The sequence below is a fragment of the Mauremys reevesii genome, linkage group 8 (genome assembly GCF_016161935.1).
Source record: "Mauremys reevesii isolate NIE-2019 linkage group 8, ASM1616193v1, whole genome shotgun sequence".
Lineage (NCBI taxonomy): Eukaryota > Metazoa > Chordata > Testudines > Geoemydidae > Mauremys > Mauremys reevesii.
Genome location: NC_052630.1, coordinates 94021823 through 94041806, shown reverse-complemented (window position 1 = coordinate 94041806; position 19984 = coordinate 94021823). Strand labels below are relative to the sequence as shown.

Genomic DNA, 19984 nt, shown 5'->3' with positions numbered 1-19984 from the left:
AAACTTTTCTTAAAATGTTTTCATGCTTAGTAGTCGATGTAATAGTGCATGTGTTTTATTACTCTGGTTGTTTTACAGTTCTAGGAGGAAATCGCCAGTGGATCCCACTGTGACGATTTCATGAATAGTTAGTAAAGGGTTAAAGTATAATACCTGGTGGGCACCTGACCTGAGGACCAATCAGGGAAGAGAATTTGAAACTCCTAGGAGGGAACTTTTCCCTCTGTTTGGGGGGGTCTTTGTCTTTTAGCCGTCTGGAGTTACAAGAGTCCAGATGTTTTAATCAAGTCTACAAGTTTCCACCTTTCTGAACTAAGTTCTTCTAGTCAAGATAGTGAGTATTAGAAAGATACGTTGTGTCCTCACCTAATAATCCTATGCTTGCAATTCTGTGTGTTTGTTATTGATTATTCTTATTCTGCTGTGTTGTTGTACTGAGAAAGAGAGAGGATTCTCTCCAGAACTTAGCAAGGTTATACCCTATGAGTGTCCAGCTTGGGCTCATAGAGATTCTGTATTTTCTTGTTTTTCTTTTAATAAATTCTTTCTATAAAGACTTGATTAAATCCCTTCCACTGTGGATAGGGGGAGGGGCGAAGACACTCTCTCGGTGGTGAGACAGGCTTATCTCCGGGCAGAGAAGGGAGGGGGGAGAGGGTTCCTCCTGGGTTTGATTCAAACAGTTGAATCAGGTATCTCTTTCCAGTGGCTAGGAGAGAGAGGGGGGGGGAGGTTTCCCTCCGATGAGTGGATCTGTATTTCCCCAGGGAACGTCTCTGGAAGGAATAGTGGTGGCAGCCTGAAGGAGACCTACCCTAAGGATTTTGGGGTGGGGGAAGACATGCTGGTCCTCACTTTGAAACCCCCCAGCTTCAAGTGAGGGTAGACCCATGACAATGTGTGTGAATATAGTATTGCCATTATCTAGGCTGAATGCTCCATGAGTCACAGAATTAGATATTGCTTGCGAAGGGCATTTACTTTAAACTTACCGAGAAGTTCCATGACCCAGTTTTCATTACCTCAAGGAATCTAAAGAATTTGAACAAAAGACTTTGCTAATCATGCCTTTGATATTTTAAAAGTTACAAATGTTGAACATAATTTTTCTGACGGATATAATAATTTCATTCGTGGTAAAATTCCCATTTTTCTTTCAAATTAGGTTTCATTTTTGGAATTAACTACTGCTTTTCTTGGGCATTCAGACTCCCAGGCCACTTTGTAAGACTGTTTCCACTGAGAGACTTGGATGGCTCAAGCAATGAGCCAAAGAGAGTTTCATAACTAATTAGTGGATTGGTTCAAATCCAGTTCTAGGTAGTAGTCACCAAAAGTCACTATCATTTAAAGTCTGGTCTGTGGCCTTTGTAAAAGAAGTTTTTGGCCAGTCTGGACAATTATCCACATCACACAATCCTCAGCTGTCTACTCTGAAAGTAAATCTAAGCAGAAGCCTATTCTCAGTTGGTATGGCAAATGAGTTATCCTCTTATCTTCAGAGGTGGTTTCTTCATTTCAGGGTTGCCACTCATTGCCTGGTGTCATAGTTACAGGATTAGCTGTACTTTTCATCTGTCTGTGTGGCTACCTGTAAGGCCCAACAGGTGTTGAACTCAGAATTGCTAGGTAGAGACACTTCCATGTTGCCACCCAGCAGCAGCTATAACCACCTTGCACCTCACTACCCATGGCTCACTGTGGACACAGACCACAGAAGGTCCTGCCCCAAAAGATCTGATGGCAGCAGACTCATGGATCCTGATTGGCTCCCCACCCCTTTCAAGTGACAGAGCGCCTGCACTTCTCTCAGAGTGGATTCCCACAATTCACCCACTTTCAGACCAGGTCCCCAGGCTACAGCTCCCCTGTTCTCCAACCATGTTTTCTTAGCAGGCCTGGCAGGTTTCACCACCCACAAGAGACTTCCCTTCAGCAACTGCAGCATCCCAGGACAGCTTCTTCAATTCAAAATACTATTTATTTATTTGTAGGAATGTAGCAATCAGAAAAACAACAAAAGGCTACTCATACGGGGAAATGGAGTATTGTTGGCTTCCCTCCAGACACTGCCTCTACCCCTTTGTCATCTGGGGCTCAGGTTTTGAATAGTTCCAAAAGTCCTTTGTTGCAGTCATGCAACATTGTCAGGGGTAGAAGCCCCAACATTGTCAGGGGTAGACTTTGTAGGGATTGACACCTGTATTGTCCGCTTAAGTACGGGTTACTGGGGTTTTCTAAAGCCATTGCCTGCCTTCTTGTAGACATGTAAAGCCAGGACTGAATTAACTCTTTGATCCTTGGTGGCCATCAGTGCAATGGTAATCAAATAAACAAAGGTACACATATATTTATTTATTTTTATGACTATTTCCCATGTTCTTCACAGCAGGGCTATGAGAGGAGGCTTGAATAGCTGCTGCCTCTGTCCAGTGGATAAGAGTAATGCAGTCTCCAGAGCTGTCCAACTCGCATTTTTCATGAGCACCAAATTCATTTAAATAAATAAGTAAACAACCTTTTCCTTGAAGTAAAATGTTTCTTAGATGGTAAACTATTAGGGATGGAGACCACATCTTCATGTCTGTTTCTACAGTGCCAACACAATGGGACCCCAGTCCTGGCTGGCGTGTCTGTCACCACTGCTATATAAATAATAATAGCACCTATTTTCAATATAATTTACAGGGGAAAGTATCTCATTATTGTCATAGAACTGGTTGGACTATGTACAGTCAGACAAATTTATTCAAAAGCTGTATAGTACAGAGAAAAGATGCTACAAACATGAAATCTTCAGAACTATTCACTATCATTTTTAACAGTGTTCGCATGTGGCCAGAAGTCCCATGAATATAGAATATGCGCCATGTGTACATACTAACTGAAGCTCTTGAGATATTTACATAAAAGAGCCCTGCTCATAAAATATATATAGGCGATTTATACCTTTTGTTTTCGCTAAGTTTGGCGAGAGAGCAGTGTTCTGCCTTCCTGACTTCCCAAAACAGCCATTCCACTATGCACATCTTTGTGGATTCATAGCCAAAGAGAGTTTCCAGAGAGATTTTTAATGGGAGGCGTTTTCTGGCCTCTAATTCATCTTAATGTGGGGTTGAGGAGATCTGAATTTTCTGGCAGGTTGAATCCCAAATACACAAGGGATGGTGTCCCTAGTCAGGATTTCTTTAATTTCCCTACCTTAGGTGACTTGACCCCCAGGATATTTTTGTCACTTCCTGTCCCCTTTGTGTTGGCTGCTCTGGAGACAATGCTTCTGATTTGTGGCAGTCAAGAAGTTTCCTTTCTGGATCAGATGGATTTTTCTCTCTTTTTGCTTCTCTGTTACTCCTGTGTCAGTTTTGACTCCACTGTAAATGTGAGTAAATGGAGCACACACATGTGGGTAGTTAGCTACTGAGTCACCTGACTTGTGCATACACAAAAGAACCTGTTTTGCAGGGGTAGTATGTGTGTGCAGTGTACAGCCTGACTTCAATAATTTGGCAACTTTAGTCCTGAATAATCTGCAGTAATTTATCCCTTGCGGGATTCTTCTTTTCTGTCTTGTGAGACCATCTCCCATTAGGGATATGAGAGTCAGTTTCTCTTGAGATGTCATTGAGCAGCTATGTACATAGTAAAATGGGAGATATCCGAAGCTGTCCCATCATTTATTATGGACTATTTTAAAGTAATTTCCTATGCTTATTTTTACCAAGCAGGGCTATTCTTTGTCTTCTTCTGTTAAAGGAACTTCAGTCCGATCAGCTTATTCTAAATCTGTTCATCTGATTCTCATGACAACTGTGAAACACAATAGAGCTTCTTTGCTCCACAATATCCACTCAAGCTGCCAGCTTTGTTCACACAAATAGAGTCTAAAGCACATTTCCAGCCCCAGAGCATGCACAGTACGTGTCCTTTGCAGTACATCCTGGGGTGGAGACTGCAGAGACACGCTGGCTCAAAGTGTTCTTGTAGCCTGATCTCTGTAATCTCAGTGGGAGCCAGACCAGCAAGTGGATTCAGTATATTTTGGCTCTCATACGAGAGCCTCCTCTTCAGTACATGCCACGTTGTTAAAGCAGCAGACTTTTGAATAGTTACTACAAAGGGACTCCTCAGCTGCTTGAAACTGTCTCCAAGAGGAAAACTTGCAGGAATCAAAAAGCATTGCGCTCAACTTGCCAGCTCTAATTAATCTAGCCGGGTGGCACTAGGCAATTCCTTTCTGGCAAGTAGATCTATGGACCGCACGCCAGATTTCAACCTTTCACTCTTCAGTCTCTGTTGCACTCATATCACTGCAATTAAATGTGCAGTCTCTGAGGGGACAGGGCCTGAAGCCTTGGGCAGTGAATCAGTGCCAGCTGGCTGGTGTCCAGCATTTAGCAAAGGCAACAATTTGTCCTTCGAACCAGAGGAGAGGTGCTGAGATGAGAAGGCAAGGGGACAGGACGGGAGAGTGCAGTAAAAATTAAAAACAAAAAGAAAACTGTTGAAACCAAAGCAGCTTGGAAAAGGTTTGAAAGGAGCTGTGAAACTGAGAGCATCCACCCAATAAACCTCCACCCTCCCTGCTTTTTAATATTCTTCTCTGCTAAAAGGCCTGTCCTCTGAATATGAATCATAAAGCTAGTGTCTTTTGAGTGAGGGAAATAAATCAGTAGCACAGGAACTTCTCCCTTAATCTGTCCTCATTCAGTTCAGTTCTGCTGCTTTATATATTGCATTTGGCAGCAGTCGCAATGCTGACTTCCCAGCTAATGAAGACATTTTACATTCAGGGAGGGCTGCATGAAATGAAAACCATATTTATTTTACCACCCTGTTAGAGGTTGCCCATCCTTGCTGTACCCATGACTCAGGCGCTGCAGCTGGAAAAGGTCACAGAGCATATTTGGATGCCATGGTACTATTCCTGTTCAGCACGTGGCTTTACAGGGGTTACATTTCTACATACTTAAAAAAAAAAATGAGCACAACTCCTCAACTATTTCTCTTATTTATTTTCTTTCATTAAACTTTTCCCCCCCTCTCTCTTGGCAAGAGGATCCTTCTCCACTTCCCCATTGTTGGCGTTAATTTGTCTGATATTTTTTGTGAGAAGTGAAATATTTTCACTAGAAGGATGTATAAAAAGATTGTTGTGTATTTTTTTACCCTACTTTATTTTCTTAATAAAGGCTAGCAAGATATTGGTGAGGCTTGGAGATCATATGCAGGCTGCCTCCCAAACCCCAAGCACTTACTTGCAGAGCTAGAAAACCGCAAAGCTTAAGATCCTGAAATGTAAATAGGAAGTCGAAGAGTTTACTTTAGAGCCAGCGGTGCCGAGCCTGTGTAATGTTTACTTCAGCTTGCCTCCCAGCCTCTCCTACAGCCTGGCAGAGATGAAAGGAAGGCTCTCTGGGTAAATTAGTTGTTTAAGTTTTTGTTAGGAGCAAGGTTCCTTTGCTCATGGCCAGACATAATTCAACTCAGGTACATCTTGGATTGAGAGAGTGGGAAGTTCCTATTTAGCTCACCTGTCACTGAAATCCAGGTTTTCCTTCCCAACACTTGGCCAAAACTCCACCTATGCATGAGAATACAATTGAAAGCAGTATAACTACTGTATTGTATATAAGTAGATAATGCATAATAACATTGCCAGAAAACCCTGCTGTCAGCTCCCCTTCCCTTTTGTGAATGGGCCATTAGAATTCAAAGTGAGAGTCATGGTACAGATATGGACAGAGTAAATGCTTTGGAAAATAATCCACTCTAAAACTGGACTAAGACTAATACTCTGCAGCTGTGTCATTGATATCAGTGAAAATGCTTTGCTTTGAAGATTCCATCAGACGCAGTGATTTTCATTCTGTGATTGACTGCAAGCTACCCTTGTGTGACATAAAGCTGTATATTGGGATGTCTGATGTATAATACTATGTATTTTTGCAATACCATCTATCCGAGGTATCTCAAGGAACTTTATAGTAATGAATGAATTAAGCCTCATAGCTCCTCTGTGTAAGAGAGGTGAGATTTATTCCAGTTTTATAGGTGGGAAACTGAGGCACAGAAGAGTTTAATGACTTTTTAAGTGTTTGTCTCTTTAGATTTACAAATTCCGCCTACCTTCCACCCTCCAGGGGCATAAATTCCACCCTCCAGGGGCAATGACAAATGCTCCCCGCCCCCCATGACCAGCAAGCATGTGTTTAAACATGACAGTCCTTTTCCACCTTAAGGGCAAATTGTATTAAACATCATATGTGTTAAATTTCTAACACAATGAAATATGGACAAAGTCTGACTCTGTGTCCAAAACGCATCTCTTTCCTGGGCTTTTCCTTTCTTTTTTAACTTCAGGGCTACAAACGTATGCTTTAGGCTGAGGCTTCCTACACAGCTTGCTGTTTGTAGGGTTTTTCCCTGCAAGACTCCACCCTCACTCCAAAGAGACTCCACTTCTTATCCTGCCAAGGTGAGACCACTGAGAGTCTAGAAGATAGCACCTTGAGACATCATTTTGTAACTATGGTTTCCTTAGGTTTGGAGCAAACGGTGGAGGGGAGGTGTTTGAGAAGGGAGGGGATGAGAGGAGAATGTAAATCAGATTTCTGCTATGTGCTGGACTGTGTTGTAAGGGTGTTTGAACTTTGAGTATCTGTTTCTGTTGGCGTTTTCTTGCAGCATCATTGCATTATCCCATATAGAAATTACATTAAAATAACTTTAGTTCTGGCCTAAATCCAAAGGTAAAGAACGAACATTCACACTTTAAACATCAAACTTCTCCCGTCTAGGTTCACCAAAGCACATTATTAATGAGGGTATCCCATTGTAACTTGATATACTGAAGAGCTAACCATTCACTATGAAATTCCTTTCTTTGGAGGATACAAACCAGAATTTTGGCTTCCTTTTTAATGTTGTTTTTAAGGTGATTTTCCTTTGTTTCCTTTTTAATATATTTTTGAACTATCAGATTTGACAGGTACAAAATTTCAACTAAACTCAAAGTATCCAATTTTGTTACTCTTCTCCTGATTTAGAAAAATCAGTTAGCCTGAGACCCACGGTGTTGATAAAATCCCAGCTTCTTATCGGAATAATCTGCCCCTAATACAACTGGGTACAGGATTTCCTTCTGATTACAAGCAGATTTGTGAGTGTTTGACTGTCCTTCCACCTTGCTGGTCTTCTCTGTTCATGTGACTGGGTAGGTGATTATTAAAGAGTTCACTTTTATTCCATGTGCTAGACTTCCTGATGGAGAGAAGAGAAGAGAAGAGGTTATGCTGACCCTAATTTTAACTCCTTTGACCCTGAATTAAACTGTAATGAAGTGGCTAGAGTACAGCTGAACATACTTTGCTCAGATGGCTTCTTGACTCAAGACAGTCTAATGGATTCTTTTTAAATTATTTTTTTAAATTTTCAATGAAAAAATGTTTGTGTTGATGAGATTTAAACTCTTTTAAAATTGCAATGTTTGCAACTCAGTGGTAAGATATAGTGGCTACAATATAGAACTTTCAGACAGAACTCCTGGGTTTTGTTCATGACCATGTCACCAACTTACTCTACGATCTTGTCAAATCACTTATCCTTCTTATGCACCTCCGTTTGCCCACCTGGAAAATGGAAATGAGTGCTCAGATTGCAGCCTCAGGGTATGCAGTCATAGCACCCGAGTGAAGACGAGGACCAAGGAGACTAAGAAGAGGACAGCCAGAACACTGAGGGGCAGGCACATTGGTTAAGGGGAGAGGAGAATGGAAGGAGATACGGCAGAGAGAGGGGGAGAATGGAATAAGACGGAAAGAGAACAATAGTAGATGAATAACTGAAAATGATATGGAGATAAATAAAGAATGGAAGTGTAAGATATGAGGAGAAAGAGTGATGACAAGAAAGAAATGGAAAAAAGTGAAAAGTAGGAGAATACACAGCTGTAAGATTAGTGCATCTTCTTTAATGTATCAGTGCCCCTCTAATCCTGTTTTCCTAACAGAAAAGGGGGAGACAAGAGGCTTGGGAGGGGTCAATTAGGGTTCTGGAGTTGTGAAGAGAAGGCATTTGAGGAGGATTTCAAGACTGCCTTTGCTACAGTAATACAAATACATGATTTCCAATTTGAGCATTAATAGGTATAGCAATACTCATAGGTGCTGGAACTAGAGATGCTGGGGCTGCTGCCGCTGCACCCGCTGTCTTGAAGTGATTTCCATCATGTACAGGGTTTACAGTTTGGTTCAATGGCTCCGAGCACCCCCACTATACAACGTGTTCCAGCCCCACTGGCAATACTTATGTCTCAGGAGTGCTGGGAAGTTGAATTAATTGTCTGCCAAGTGGATTGAGATCCTGGAATGAAAGGTACTATATACAGTAAGTGCAAAGTATTAAGGACTGTCTGGGCCACAATACTATACAAATGATAAATTTTTAATTTCAATAAACAGCAGCAAACCACTAAATTCAGGAAGACTCCATTGACACATGGGCAGCAGGTTTACCACAAAGGACTTTCGTTCTCCATCCTGTCTCACGCAGCCCTTGCTGAAGCAACAGTTGTTTATCTGAGTTTCTTCTTCCCTCTACAAATACGAATGGGGGTGGGAGAAGCACTAGTGGGGGCAGAATTAACTAGGGAGAATGTACAATAGTTGTGTGAGCAAAGTACAGTGACGCATGAGCTGCTGCCTTTCTCTCTCCGTGTGCCTGAGAATCACAGTTTACTCTGAGCTCATTGTTTATAACTGGGGTGAAATCCTGAGGTCCCCTCTGTGTTTATGCAGTCGCTGGGAGTTTGTCTCAGTAAGTAAGGAGCAAGTAAACACTGAATAAAGCACTTGGTATTTTGCCCTTTTAATTTTTCAAACAACAGCCTGTTTAAAACACAGCGTGAGATGGCACATCCTGTGTACTGTAAATCCACTTCCAGTAACACCTAGGGGGTGCAGTTGAAGTTTCCTGTTACCAGTAGGTGAGATATTGCTGGTACTAGTGACATTCCCCATTACAAATAGAGGGAGTACTGGCTCAAACCACTGATGCCTTATCTACTGGTAAAAAGGGAAAATACATCTTTTGAACTGTACTCCACTGATGTTCCTGCAGGCTGAAAAAATAAACCAGCCTCAATTCTGAGCGAGATTCTTGGTATATTTCTCAGTAGGATTATGGGTGCTCAGCCCCTCACAGGATTAGGCCATTATAAAGGATCATATGAGTCACAGTGTTGACACCAGGGAAGTGTTTGTTTAATGTTGTAACTTTTTGGATTTCTTTTTCCTTCTGGGAGCTAAATTTTCAGGGCACTTTATCCAGCAGCTAAACTCCAGTTCATGCAGGAGTTTCACCACTCTCGGGGTATCTATCTGATCTGACGACAGGTCTGAGTAAGGACCTCAGGCTTTGGCCCTACCTGGAGGAACTATAAAGACATTTGGTAGCAGAAGGCCAGCTTCTATGGCATAACTTTCAGGAAGGGATATGGGACAGGATAACCCAACGGGGCTCAGAGCCCACGTTGACAGACTTGGGCTTACAGGGCTTGCACTGTGGCACTGAAAATGATTATGCAGACGTTGCAGCTCAGTCTGGAGCTTGGGCTCTGAAGCCCATCCTGCCCCCTAGGCTTCAGAGACCAAGCTCCAGACTGAGCCACAGTGTCGACGCAGCTGTAGCACGAGCCCAAGTCTGCCGACCTGGGCTCTGAATCTTGCAGCTGCGGGCTGCCACTTGCTGTGTAGATGAACCTATGGAGGTCCTGTGTCTCTTTGTTGGCTCTGGCCCTGGGCATCACACCCCAGCTTTCAGGCAACACATCTCCACTGCAGCCATGCTGACCAGGACTGTTCCCGTCTGGGGCTGCCCCGGAACCCTAGATGGGGTGGGGTCTGTGGAAAAGAGGAGATAACCTGGGGTTCCGCCAACTTCTTTGTTCCTCACTCCAGCCACACAGATTTCCCCAGGCGTACAAGACGCACACACTGAAGCCCAGCCATTCAGCCTCTACTCCTCCCTTATCCCTAGACCAATGGAGAGGCCCCCGTGAGGTCTAGAAGGGGCATGGTGCTGCTGATAGTCTGCTCTTTGGTTGTGTCTGCATTGCACACACAAAAAGTGTGATCTTAACTCACTTTAGCTAACCTACATTAGTTAATTCTGTTTAAAATAGCAGTGAAGAAGCAGTATCATGGCTTTTAATTTGGGTTAGCAGCTCAGGTACAACCTCAGGCTGCCCTTGAGGTGCAAACTCAACTTAAAAGCCATGATACCGTGTCGTTACGGCTATTTTAACCTGAATGAAGAAAATCCTTTTTTCTTTTTCAGTGTAGACATAACCTGGGTATGTTTCTAGGAGTTACAATCTGAGGTAAAAGCAGCAAAGAATCCTGTGGCACCTTATAGACAAAATCTGAGGTAAAAGGTTTAGTGTTAAAAGTACATACCCCAATGTTCTTTTGAGATGCTGCCATTCTTCTGCATTTGAATTGAAGTCAGTATTATAGTAAGTTTCTTCCTTTTTTTCTGATATTCAAATTCCCTACCTGACTTTCAGGTTTGAATTTTTTGGCTTTTTAGTTAGTTGGAAATGTTAAGAGGAATTGGTCCATGTTTATGATGAACTCCCAGGAATTTAACTTATCATAGTCAGGAAATGTGCCGTTTTTAAGATTATTCTTTAACTTTGGGACACATTCGTGTCTGTCTAAGTGTTACAATCTTCATAAAGAACAGTGGTTTTGTGACAATGGAAAAGGAGTAAAAATAAGGGAGTGATACAAATTGGTGTGTAGTTCTACTGAGGCCCAATAGTTCTAATGAGCTATTGCAATGAGCGGCAGGGGTGGGAGTTATCTTTTGTGAGTTGCTGAGCAGTATTGCTTTAGAACCCGACAAAATAGCATTTCAGCTGAGGACACCACTAGGCTCTTAGAAGCTATCGTGTAACCAGACAACCTTTCAGTCCATTTATCAAAGCACTCATAGTTCCCATTTCAAGGCAGGCGACACAGTAAATATGATAAAAAAAAAAAAGGTTAAGCTGTATCCAGACATTTCATTAAATAAAACGATAAAATAAATCAATGCCCTACTGCGAGTGCTTAAGTGCTTAGCAAAAAGCTTCTGAATCCATTAGGAATTTACTATTTTTTTAATTCAAAAAACAATTTAACAGATGAAAACTTTTTTTTTTCTCAATTGCCATAAGAAGCCTTGGCCTTTGAGAATAAAAAGAAAATAATTATATGCCGTGCTGTACCTGGTGTATGCCTGCCCACACCCATGCTCAAGATGGATTTAACATTCAGACAATGTTGAAAGGAGGCCAGAGTACAAGTGTAGGAAACAGACATAATGGGAATAGGCAAAAGTAAGTTGGTTGTAATATTTTAAATATCTGACAAGTCTTTTCACGGGCAGGCACTGTCAGTGCTGGAAAATGCAGTAGTCAGGAAGCTAATATTACAGAGTAACAATGAAAAATAAGCGAATACAAATAAAGTATTTAAATATATTGCTCTATTAAATAACACTGACTTGTTTTAATTACTGTGTGTAGTTTTTAAATAATGGGTAGATAGCTTCACCCTTGAGAGACGCTGGTCACCAGTATAATGCGGGGCTGTCCATCTCAGGTGATGGAAAATCTCTCCCCAGGAGTGATATTGTGCGGTACCAGGCACCCATGCCTCAGACTCTGCTGGAGAAACTGGAGTTGGCCAATGTAGTCTGAAAAGTCGGCAGAGCTGGCCTAGGAGGGGCATGGCCAGGTCACCAAGGGATATAATGATGTACTATGTCCCCAAAGCAGCCTCTGCCAGATGAGTTCCCCCGGCTGCAACTGAAAGCTGTCCTTCCTTGGCAGAACTCCAGGCTGGATGGCTGCACAAACACTGCCTGTCACCTCCTACATTTCCCCCTGTTGGTACAAGGGAATACCAAGCCTGATATATCTTGCATTGAATCATATAGTTAAATTTAAATTAAATAAAGGGGATGCTTTACTGCTAAACTTTTTTTTACTCTTTTGTTTTTCTGTATTCAAAATGTTCAGCATGAAGATGTTTTTTGAACAATTGTAGTTGAGCTGTTTTTAAAATGTCAACAACCGGTTCCCTTTAAAAAAAAAACAACTCAGGCTTATTAAGACCTTGGTTATGTATTTAATGCAGCAAGTATTTAGTGTGGTTGCAGCTAAATGAAATGTTCCCAGTGTGGCTGTGGTTGTCCACCATGGAGCTGTGTACTCAGGGATCCTTTTGGTAGATTCACACCAATTTCCTAATTTTTGAAAGCCTACATCAAACGGCTGGTGCTGCACTCTTCATTCCGGCAAATCTCCTACTGCAGGAGTCATGTCCTCCAGTATTCTCTTGCTCCTCTACATTCAGGAAGTAAAGGATAGAAGCATTCAAGGCAAACAAATTCCACCGTTTCCCCATGTCCAGGCACTCTCTTTTCCGGACTTGAAAAGGTGCCTTTTTTTAGCTGTACAGACAATCTGTGGCACTTCTAATTATAGAGTCTCAAACAGTAGGGACAACATTTTCAAACTCAGGTTCCTAAAGTTAGGCACCATATTTGGGCACCAGAGTAGCTGGGTTGGGGTTCTGAAATGCTGAACCTAGATGTTAATGGTAACTAGGGGTTCTTGGCATCTCTGAAAATCAGACCAATCACGTAAGTGCCTAAGTATGGGGTCTGGCCCAGATCCTTGGCTGGTCTCAATCAGTTCATGTACACACCCATTGAAAATCTGACCCCCAATTTTGAAAATATTGGCCTAGACTGATTTTCCTCTACATCCCTTCCCCACTTAAAAATACAGTCTAAGTAAAGGTAGACATACCTTCCATTAGGTAAATCTTATGCTTTGTTAAATGTAATAATATTTTAATCATGATCATAAAATTAGTGTGAAAATACCTTTCCTTATTTAGTTTTTAATGAACACTTTGTAGTGGAAATGTTTAATAATTTTGATAAACTTTTCCTGTAATTAACTCATGTTAGATATGAGGCCAAACTGTACAGCACGTCAGTCTATTTCATAATAACTCACCTGAAACATTTGCAGAGCTGAGACAATCAAGAATATTGTTACTTAGGTGTTAATCATACACCCTGCTTAGGACTGTTGCTGGAAGAGCAGTTAATGCTTCATGGAAAACTTACAAAATTATAAATAGTTCTGCATACATATCATTTATTTTTTGTTTTTGTTCCGGTAAGTGCTGGCGTTCAGGATATTTACAAACAGGAACCTTTAAGAGCTCATCTACTTCTGCCTGATAGTTCTCTCTGTGACATTATAATTAGAGGAGAGTCTGAATTGGAACACTAGATCCAAGCCTCAGATGTGGGGAATCTTTAGATTCCAAACCTACTCCTGATCCAAATGTCACCAGGTCGGTCTATCCCCAATTCTTACAATTGCCATAGCAACAAGTTTTGTTGTCATAGAGGATTTGGGGAATCAGAGGAATTGTCAGAGTTCCTGTTTTCATACAGATGTCTTTAGGCCAAATCCTGATGTCCTTACTCTGTTTTTACTCTTTCCTAATTCAAGCAAATTCCCATTGACTTCCGTAACCTGAATGGGACTACTCGTTTATAGTTACTCACAAGCACAAATGGTTGCAGGTTTGGTTCCAGTATCATTGCAATGCAGCTCAGTTGCAGTGGATAGCCATAGAATGGTGTGTGATTTGACACCACAAAAACTGTACAGCTATGTAACAAGCCAACAATTGCCACAGAGCCCATGCTTCATGGAGAATATAATCAAACAAAAATATCAGCGCTGTACACGTTACAGGATTTGCAATGTTGAAAATATACACACCTGTAACAAAGATTGCAGTGAACGTTTTCCCTTTCTTTCGAGTACATGTCTGAGCTGCCATATGTTAATTGATTTTTTTTATTCTTTTACATCAGGCTGCAATTTGAACTCCATTACATTTTATTGTAGAAATTATTGATGTGATTAAAAAAAATTTACAAGGTTAGTTTAGTTCTCTTTAACTTGGCCTTGGGGAATTGCCTCTAGGATTGAAAAGTAGTTCAGTTTTCGTGCCTATTTAGCTCTTGGCCTTTCTTTGGCAATTGCAGAGTAGACATCTGTGAACTAGACTGAGTCCACCAAAATTAATACAGGCCATTGAAAAGTCACCAAATCATAATATTCAATAGCTAATAACATGATCTGGATTCAAACCAGAAACCTAGAGATGAAAGGCTCTGAGTTACCTCTGAATTCTTTCTCTCCCTCTTTTATTTGTTTTTTTTTAACTGATCTTCATTCATTCTTTGTCATGGAGGTGTGTTCACTTAGCTACATTTGGCAAGGAGCAGCAAAACAATAGAATGATTACTAAAATAAGATCATACCCATCAGTATTAAAGCCTTGGGTTGAATGAAGATTAATATTCTCAACCTATAGTAAGGCATAGACTTGAAAGTTAGCAGACAACACACTAGTCAATGTGTGTAGTTGACTTGTCAGAGATCAAAGACCAGAAGTGTAGATAGCATTTATTATGTGGTGATTGATACAGAGATGTTCTTTCTGTCCACTCTCACTAAATATCTTGGATCTTGTTACTTAGGTACCTTACCCTAACAACGGCAGCTATTATTCTGTACCACCGTCTGTAAAAGCTGATAGGTGAAAAAATTTCAAACGGGTTTTATGACCTAGCTCCTCATTAACAAGTGTTCATGTCGCCAAATGCTCCGACAGTATATTGAGAGCTCAGTTCTGCTGTCATGTACACTGATGTAAATCAAGAGTAGTTCCACTGAAATCGATGACATTACACCATTGTAAAACTATTGTGAACGAGAGGAGGATCCAACCCTGATACTGTAACTCTGCCAGCTTGTCACAGAGGCCCCATTTGGATGGAGTGATGAAAATGGAAAAGGATACACATACCGCAGTGTACCCTATGATTACAAAGATTTACTTCTCGGATGGTAGCCAACTTTTCAGATAGAGTCAGGGAAGGAATTCATGTAAGGTTACACCATCAACACATGGAGTCAACTGAAAAGGAAAGTTCTGCTGGAATTCATGCTTCTATAAAACTGCTCTCACCTGTTTTATTTTATCTTGTCTCTAATTACTGTAACATTTACATAAAACTGAGGAGGAAACATCTGTGCATGCCTGGTCAATTATGGTTGTTCTGGCAAAACAATACCAGCTAAACTCAATCTATATTGCTTACCTCATGACTTCATTTTATGGATGGGGTATAGGCTAAGATGATTCTATGCTGCAGAGGTCTGTGTTCTGCTCCAAATGGCAGTGTTGAAAATTTTACACAAGCTTAATTTGGATTAAAGACAATGACTCCACTGATTCACTTACATTCGTTTCAAGTTAGCTTTTAACTATAATTGGTAAGTAATTTGTTTCTTCCACATATATTTTTGCAATTGAGTTTTGGGGGGTTTTAAGCCATGCTTTTTATAAACCTAATGCCAGTGCTGTTTAAACCGGTCCTTTGGTACCATAGCATAGTTCTACGTAGCATCATATATTTTATAGCCTTTTTACATTTTTATGCATTGCCAGATGTGCTCCTGATGCCTTCTGATCCCAGATAGTTTGACATTGATTTTCCTAGTGCACGCCAGGGTTGAAATCAGGTCTGTATCTCATCCAAATGATCTATTCATAACAAAAAGTGCCTTCTGGCAGTTGTACCACAGCTGAATACTGTTAAACTGAATTCATCATTCCAGTTGTTTCTGATTTCTCTATAATGTTTACATATCTTACATATTAGTATAATCTTGTATAGAGAACACACTGAGGTTAAACCTTCCCAGACAGAACTCTTTTTACTTCTATCCTCCCTGCTAGAAAATGCAGAACTTCTCTTTCACCGGAAGAGTAGAAATATAGAATCATAGAAGTATATGGCTAGAGGTCATCTAGTCCAGTCCCCTGCACTCACGGCGGGACTAAGTATTATCTAGACCATCCCTGACAGGTGTTTGTCCAACCTGCTCTTAAAAATATTCAATGACGGAGATTCCCCAACATCCCTAGGCAATTTATTCCAGTGCTTAACCACTGCGGCAGGAAGTTTTTCCTCATGTCCAACCTAAACTGTCCTTGTTGTAATTTAAACCCATTGCTTCATGTCCTATCCTCAGAGGTTAAGGAGAACAATTTTTCTCTCTCCAACCTTTTATGTACCTGAAAATTGTTATCATGTCTCCTCTCAGTCTTCTCTTCTCCAGACTAAACAAGCCCAATTTTTTTTAAGTCTTCCCTCATAGATTATGTTTTCTAGACCTTTAATCATTTATGTTGCTCTTCTCTGGACTTTCTCCAATTTGTCCACATCTTTCCTGAAATGTGGGGCCTAGAACTGGACAAAATGCTCCAGTTGAGGCCTAATCAGCGTGGAGTAGAACAGAAGAATTACTTCTTGTCTTGCTTACAACACTCCCAGAATGGTGATTGTTTTTTGTTTTGTAACAGTGTTACACCGTTGACTCATATTTAGCTTGTGATCCACTATGACCCCCCAGATCCCTTTCTTCAGTACTGCTTCCTAGGCAGTCATTTCCCATTTTGTAGGTGTGCAACTGAGTGTTCCTTCCTAAGTGGAGTACTTTGCATTTGTCCTTATTGACTATCATCCTATTTATTTCAGACCATTTCTTCAGTTTGTCCAGATCAAAATCCATGGGATATTTTAAATCTTCCCAAACATTTTTGATAAATGAGTGGGCATGTGCTTTTGGGGAAGACGTGGAGAAGGCAGCAGCTTCCTCCATAAAAATTTTTTGCCATCCCAACTAAAATGCCACGTGGCAGAAATTGTTCTCTAAAAGCAGCAGAGAACGTCTGTAAGTAACCATCACAGAGAGAGGGCAATATTCTCTCTGAATATGTTTAATCCACTTAAATGAGTATAGATTTGGGCTGTGCTTCCTCGTATTAGAGCTCACCGTGCGAATAGGTCCAAATTTGTCTCACACCCCAAATACTTGTGGCAGTAAATATCATGCAGTGGCCTGTGAGCCAGGAACCACATGGGTTTTAATGGTGGCTCTGACAATGATTCTCTCTGTAACTGTGGGCAAGTCATTTAATCTCCCTGTGCATCAGTCTCACTATTTGGTTACTAAAATGAGGTTAATTAATTGTATTAACCTACCTCATCAGAGAGGTAAAACTGGCCAAAGGAGGTGGTGAGGTGTTATAAGTAATAAATCAATTAATGTTTGTAAAGTGCCTTAAAGACAAAAAAACACTATCTGAATGCTAAGTCTCATTATACCGAGTAACAATTTTGGTTAGATATGAGGCAGAAAATCTGGGTCTCCCTCCTCATACCCATTTCAGCTTTCAAGATCAGAATGGTGACCTCTTTTATTCACTGGAAATAAAAATCACCTTTTCATAAATCCAAGACGGCTGTTTCTGCCCTGTGATGGCTATGAATTTTCCCAAGCTTCAGGAAGACAAGTAATGGCACTAGTAATGATTTATCTATGCCAGCACATGGGTATGTTGAAAGTCAATACACAGGTTAATATGGAAAGGATATGGCTTTAGTGCAGAGGGAAAAAATTCTCTATTTGAATATAAAAAACTGTAAATATGGCAGAGCTGCAGTAAATTTTGCACCCTTTCCCCTGTATAGGCCCATTTACTCCAGTGGGGTTGCATATGATGTAAGTCGAGACAGAGTTTAGGCTTTTTATTATGAAAATACAGAGGGCAGCTGCAGGGTGGCTTGGAGCCATCACACATCCTCCAAATCTAATCCAGGGAAGGGAAATGCCAAGCTATTTTGTTTATATTCTGCATACAGGTGTGGAGGAAGATTCACTCCGCTGCTCTTCAAAGACTTTCTATGTCTGTGCTGGTGAGAGAGGAATCCTTTCAGCTCTCCCTTTCCACAGAGACCACTATCTTCAGTTATGCTCCTTAGCTGCCTACCCTGACAAAGCTGAAAGTGTATGAAATTGTTTGAGGTGGGGGAAACAGCTGGTGGGAGAGAGAAATCTAATGATGCTGGGAACAGGGCAGATAATCCTCTGCATGATAGCACAACCTCCCTTGTCCCAGAGTAATTAAGAGGGAGAGGAAGGAGAAGTTTCGCCCTGCGGAAGAAATAAGAGTCAAGCCCCATTGGCTTTGTTCACCAATGCACAGATACGTGACTCTCTCATTTTGTGCCATACATGTGTTGAAAGTTTGCTGGAATGCGTACAGATGGTATTTCGGTAGTAAGATGATAGGAAAGTCTCAGTGCAACTAGATATGAGCCAGCACGGAAACATCCTGTCCTGACAAATTCCTGTGGGTATTTTCCAAAATACGGAGCCTGGCTGCTGACACTCAGAATTCACAGCTTCCCAGCAGTACCAGCTCCAAGGGCAGTTCAGTCTTTTAATCGATCTGCTTCTTCTAGTCACTGCTGGCAGAATATGGGACAGTTTTAGCGATCCTGGAGTAGTAATTTAGGAAATATGGGAAAGAACAATGCAACAAAAACAATGTTCCAACCTTCCTGTAAGTCTGTAAACATCTGATTTTTAGAGGGCCTTGTAACTTAGCATACTTAGTCTGTGCAGCCAATCTCTTATCCATAATGTGTAGGAGAGTATAGCTCAGTGGTCTGATTCTCTGCCTTAGATTAGCTACCCTTTCTAGAACTGCAGGTTCAGCTCAGTCCTTCATCCTTTCAAGTAAGGTAAATTGACTACCACAAAGTTTGGTGTGTTGAGACTATTTTGGATGAGACTTTAAAAATCCAGGTCCTGTCTGCTCTGCATGGTCCTTCTCTTTAGAGATGCTGTGATGTCTTGGGTTAGAGTAGGGGACCGTGGGTTAGGACTCCAGTGCTTAACTACGCTGACAGGAAGTTTTTCCTAATGTCCAACCTAAACTGCCCTTTCTGTAATTGAAGCCCATTGCAGTATTTAAAAAAACAATCGTTTGCAATGTTTTTGATAGACCCATCTGCTTAATGTCCTGCATGACTTGTTGAATTCAGTGGCAGTGCAGCCATTCTTACCTTTTTTTTTTTTTTTAATGAGACTTTGCTGCAGTTAGTTGTGCAAAAATGTCATTCAGCACAAAAGATCTTTAACAAAAGTATTTTAAAACATTGAGGCTGATAGTGTGGGTACACTTGAGTGAGATTCTCTCACACACAGTTGTGTTATTCCCCAGAGAAATCAGGGTTGGGGATTGCTGAGAAATATTTGGGAAGCCAATTCCTCTTCTTTGTTTTTCTTACTTAATTTCACGTTACTCTTGAGAATTATCTGTAATTTAAGATGATGGCTTGAGCAGACTATGGTTTGTGCAAAAACCTTTCTGCTGGTATATTTACTAACCGTATGATACGCACATGCCAGTAGGCTTTGTCTAGTGGCCGCTCCTTAAACTTTAGCAAAATCTTCTACTACTACTACTTAAGTTTTGACCCTGTTTCCATTGAAGTCGATGGGATTCTGCATTGCATTTACTGGGAGCAGGACTGGGGCTTTTATTTATTGTGTGTACGAACTATGAAGTAGAGAAGGGTCATTCCCTATGGACCATGAAGTTCCATGTTGAATCTGAACTGTGAAAATTTACAGGATGTGCATGCTAGGACTGGCCAGTGAGACAGGGTGACTAAAATTCAGAGTTGGTTTAATCAGTGATCAGTGTCTGATCACCATCTGGCAAAGGGAACATCATCCAATTAAAAAGTCATTGAAACTAGGGTTGTCAAGCGATTAAAAAATTAATCGTGCTTAATTGTGTGATTAAAAAATGTAATCACAATTAATCTCATGTTTAATCGCACTGTTAAACAATAATAGAATACCATTTATTTAAATAGTTCGATTTAATTGATTTCAGTTGCGACAGAATACAAAGTGCACAGTGCTCACTTTGTTTATTTTTATTATAAATATTTGCACTGTAAAAAACAAAAGTAA

The 19984-nt window shown here is 40.9% G+C and overlaps 1 protein-coding gene across 5 annotated transcripts in view; it reads left to right on the top strand.

Moving 5' to 3' along the window:
- Positions 1-19984, top strand: part of FGGY (FGGY carbohydrate kinase domain containing) — a 365851-nt gene that overhangs the window by 279324 nt on the left and 66543 nt on the right. The window lies entirely within an intron of this gene.